The sequence below is a fragment of the Schistocerca piceifrons genome, chromosome 5, assembly GCF_021461385.2.
Source record: "Schistocerca piceifrons isolate TAMUIC-IGC-003096 chromosome 5, iqSchPice1.1, whole genome shotgun sequence".
In the NCBI taxonomy this organism is placed as follows: domain Eukaryota; kingdom Metazoa; phylum Arthropoda; class Insecta; order Orthoptera; family Acrididae; genus Schistocerca; species Schistocerca piceifrons.
Genome location: NC_060142.1, coordinates 124,660,272 through 124,665,277, shown reverse-complemented (window position 1 = coordinate 124,665,277; position 5,006 = coordinate 124,660,272).

Sequence of the window (5,006 nt, the reverse complement as noted above, 5' to 3'; positions counted from 1 at the left end):
GAATCCACTGGTATCCTGAATATATGAACCTTGAGAATGGCGTGCTGCTTGTATTCTGGTTCCATGTATGTGACGACTGCTATGTTGCCTAACTGGAGCTGTGGACAATGATGGGATTGTAAATCTTTGGGCAGAAGGTGAACATGGCTACTAGTCACACAGCTGTCTTAAAAAAAGGTTTGAGGTATTGCCTGCTGCTGAAGTATGAGCCAGCATGGGATACCCTGCATGTTGGGAGTGTGGCCAGTCTTCCTGAGAGGTCTGGACAAGTGCAGAGGCTTGGATTGTTTGTCACTGGAAGCTCTGGTGTTGGGTGGGTGATGGAGCCCCTCAGGAAAATAGTGGGCAGGTTGGGAAAGAAGGCCAATGTCCACTCTATTTGCCTGCTGAGGGATCTCATCCGAGATGTGAAGGAGACTCTGCCGGCAGCGACTGGGCACACTGGCTGCAAATCATACCTCATGTAGGCACAAGTGAAGCCTGCCATCCGGGTTCAAAGGCCCTACAGGGGCTAGCTGATTTGGTGAAGACAGCTAGTATTGTCCACCGCGTGGAGGCAGAGTTATTGTTTTGCAGCATCATTCCTGAACTGACTTTGGTCTTCTGGTTTGGACCAGAGTGGAATCAGATGATTCTGCGATGGCACTGGATGCAAATTTCTTGACTTCTGCTATTGGATGACGAATTATACAGTTCTCCTTAATACGTCAGGTGTACACTACACACAGGAAGCAGCTAATGGGGTAGAGGAGACTGTGTGGCTTGCATATGTTTTTTTTTTTTTAGGATAGAGAAATCCCTCCACTGGCCCAATAAGTAGAGGTCTGCGCGGTTGTGGATATCTGCGGATATCCGCGTATTTGTTACTTGGCGGATAAAATCGCGACCGGTACGGATATCCGCGGGTCATCTGCAGATAATGAGCAAGGCATCTGCCCAGTACGTATGTTGCAATGTTAGTTGAAAACTTCAAGTCTGTTGACATTCTTGGAATCTTGCAGGGCCCAGGTAGAGCGGATGTCTGTTGTCCTCAGCCCCTGGCTACGACCGACGTAGCTATACCCAAGAGACCTGCACCTAAACCGTTTCCACGACCGTGTCTTTTGTGTGGCTTGTGAAGTGCTCTCTGGGTGGCAAACTTGCCCACTGTCTACCAGACAGGTGCCTCTTGCAATTTTCCGCTGCCTTCAATTAGCACTTTGTAGTGACCGAGTGACAACGTGCATCATAGCAAATATCAGTGAGAGTTCTTTCTGCAACACCATATCGATGGATACAATTCCGTGTAAGGTGAAAAAAGGTGATTTTACATCAGTGAAGGAAAACAAATTGAAATCGCCAATTTGGAAAAAATTCGGATACGTATTTGATGGCAATGAAAAGATAAAAGATATAGTGGCTTGTTTTGCATGTAAAAAAAGTATATTCCTACACTGGACACAAAAGTGGAACTTCAGTGTGAGGCTGGACAAAGCAGCATAATTACTTATTTAAATACCAAGAGAGACGTGAAAGTTCCTGAACTTCCGCCAAATTTGAAGACAATCACTACAGAAAAACTTATCAATCTTGTCAGCAAAGACATTTTACCATTCAAAGTTGCATGTGGATCTGGGTTTCTCGAGATGGCACAGCGTCTTATTGATGTGGGGGCCAGGTACGGTGCAGTGAGTGCTAAGGAACTGCTACCTCATCCAACCACCATATCCAGAAATTTGAAGGAAACGGCCAATCGTCTGCGTGAAACTGTCTCCGTAGAAGTGAAGATTATATTCAGAGGTATAAGTGGAACACTAACTGTCGATTTATGGACTGATTCGTACCGTAAAATAAACTATATGGGAGTGACTGCACATTATGTTAATTATGAAGAAGTGAAACTTGAGGATCGAGTGTTGTGCACCAGAAATTTTGAGAGTGAGATTAAAAAAACAGGAGAAAACATTAAAATTGAATTAATTAAGATACTACGGTCATTAGATTTATTCAGTGCTGTGAATAACATCTTGTTCGTTACGGATAGAGGTCCAAATATTGTGGCAGCACTTTGCCAACACAAGAGGCTCTCGTGCTCAGCACACATTCTTAATACTGTGCTGGAGCACACGACTCGAGGAGACGCGAATGATGAGAAGAGTGACGTGCAGCGACTAATAAATTCCTGTCGAGCTATCACAACTTTCTTTAAAAGATCTGGTCTTCAGAATCGCCTTCAGAAGTCACTGAAAGGAGATATAGACACACGATGGAACAGTAAATTGGATATGTTTGAGTCTATTAATTCACAATGGCTTGAAGTTCTGTCAATTTTGTCAGAGAAAAAAATCAACATAATCTGATTGATTCTATAGACAAGAGGATGTTGGAAGATATAATAACCTTTCTGACACCATTTAAAATAGCTTCTTGTGATCTCGAAGCCTCCAAAACACCTATGTGTTGTGGAAGTTAAAACTTCTCTCCTTCCTTGACAAAAATGATGGTGACAGCCCATTTCTGATAGATTTAAAGAGTACAGCCAAATATATTTTAATCATCAAATGAGACATAACAGTTACCCATAAACTTGCAACGTTTTTGAAACCAAAATATAAAAACCCAAAATTTCTTAGCAGTGTCGAAAAAGATGAAGTTGTAAAGGAAGTGAAAAATTATGTAGCGAGAAATTGTTCACAGTTAAAAGTTAAGGAGGAAACACCATCTGGAATTCCTGCAAAAAAAACCAGAAGTCTGACGTACTTTTTAATGAATTTGAAGATTCCTCAGAATATGAATCGACGAGAGATCTTGACTTTGCGTCAGATGAAATTCTCATAATACGAATGATAAAGTCCAATATTCGGAAGGCATCGACCTGATAGCTTGGTGGCATGGACGTGAAAACGTCTATCCGTGTCTTTCCAAACTCACACACTTCATGCACTGCATTCCAGCATCCAGCGCGCCATCTGAGAGAAGCTTCTCTACTGCGGGACAAATAATGCAGGACCGACGCACGTCTTTGAAGCCACACACGATTGATGACATCATGTTCCTGCATAGTAATCTTCCAAAGTAAAAATGTACTTGTACAGCTTCTCTTACTTCACTGCATTTTTTGGGCTTATCTGAATTAGTTACAATTTTTTTTCATCTAATTCTTTCTTTTACAGAATTTGAATCAGAAGCAAGCAGAAGATGAAAATATTTAATCTGAAGGCTGTGAGTTTTTATTGTAATATTTATAGTAAAGAATTTCCTCGACATACTGTTAGTATTTTTACTATTCCCAACAAGAACATTTAAGTAGCATTAGGTAAAAGAAGGAAATATTTAACAAGCAATTTGTTTTGATGTAATTTTTATATTAAAGAGCTCAATTTTAAGTTTTTACTCTTCACAACAAGAACATTCAGCAGCTAACACATCAATATTATTAAACTAGGTAATGATGATGTCATAAGTGCCTACCTAAATTTTAGCGTGCACTACAGTAACACTTGCAGCCGCCGAGCATTGCCACTCTCTGTGAATAGTGAAACAGCACGGCCGGAGCAGTGGCACGGCGGGCCTTGTAATTAATTACAAGTGGGACTTCAAACTACGGCTCGTGACCACCAACAAGCTGTGACTGCGGTAGCCCATGAAATATTATTCTGATCACATTGAAAACTTACAAAATATTCAAATCATCCAAAGTAATAATGTGTCTTTTAATTTACCATCCAATTAGTAAAGATAAGGGCTGAAATTCATAACAAAATTAAACATTTTAACTGTAACTCGGTATTGCTTAACAGGTAACAGTGCCTAACATTTGAAGTTATGGGACTGTGGTTTTTATATAGACATCTTGAAATCGTTTGCAGTTCCATTAAACTCTGAAAAAAAATTATTTTTTGACATTGAAAGTATTAACTGCGAAATGTACTGCAAATTTTGTCTTAGTAATTTAGACCAATGTTGAGGATGTTTTAAAGTGTGAAAAACTTTGTTTAGTTGAGAATGAAATGGATATTTCATTTATCGCTAGGTTTTAATTCGATAAATTAGCCAAAAGGTGAGGTTCGAGATTTAAATCTTATTTTTAGCTAAAGCTAAATGGACTCCTAATTTCTATAACCACTGATTTTGTTGTCACTCTTCGGAAGACGAGTTATTTCTTCCAGACAATGTCAATTATTGCTGGCAGTTTAACTTTTTCACAGATGTGCCAGCATTTTGCAGTGTAGTCCTAATACTGTAAATATTTTCACCTGGAAATGACGAGGACTGAACGCGTAAGCTATAATATAATCATCAGCTGACATGAATGGCTTCAAAATTTGATACATCCAAGCAGTGAGTACAAAAAAACTGTCGGTAAATGATGCAATGTGCTAGTAACAGTTTAAAATCATTGTCATTTTCAGCTGCCTTGGCACAAGAGCAGTGAAATATAATTGTTTCTATACACGTATTTTCATCATTTAATACTATTACATTGAATTTTATTTTTTTAAATAGTGTTTCCAATCTCACGAGATCCGAGTGGCTACTGTGTGTGCTCCGGAGCGCCAATGCTTTAGAGTAGGTATGGAGCATTTCCTGTGATTTAAGAAGTCAAATGTAGTTAAGTTGTCACAGAAATGGCACCCTAACAATAGCTATGTCATTACATACTGTAATTCTAAGTACTACTGTCTATTACTATTAATTACTCATTCAAAACTTAAATACATGCGGATAAGGAACTTGCGGATGCAGATTAATTGCTGCGAATGTGGTTGCAGATTAGGACCTTGCGGATGCGGATTGCACTTTTCTTATCCGCAGACCTCTGCCAATAAGGTGTGTTTCAAATCCAGAAAGAGTAGCATTCATCGCAGCAGATCGGAGAAAGAAAATGTTAATATATTATTAATATTATGAATATGAATAGGAAAGTTGCCACCCACCACATAGCGGAGATGCAGAGTCGCAGACAGGCACAACAAAAAGACTGTCACAAATAAAGTCTTTGGCCATTAATGCCTTCATCAACAATA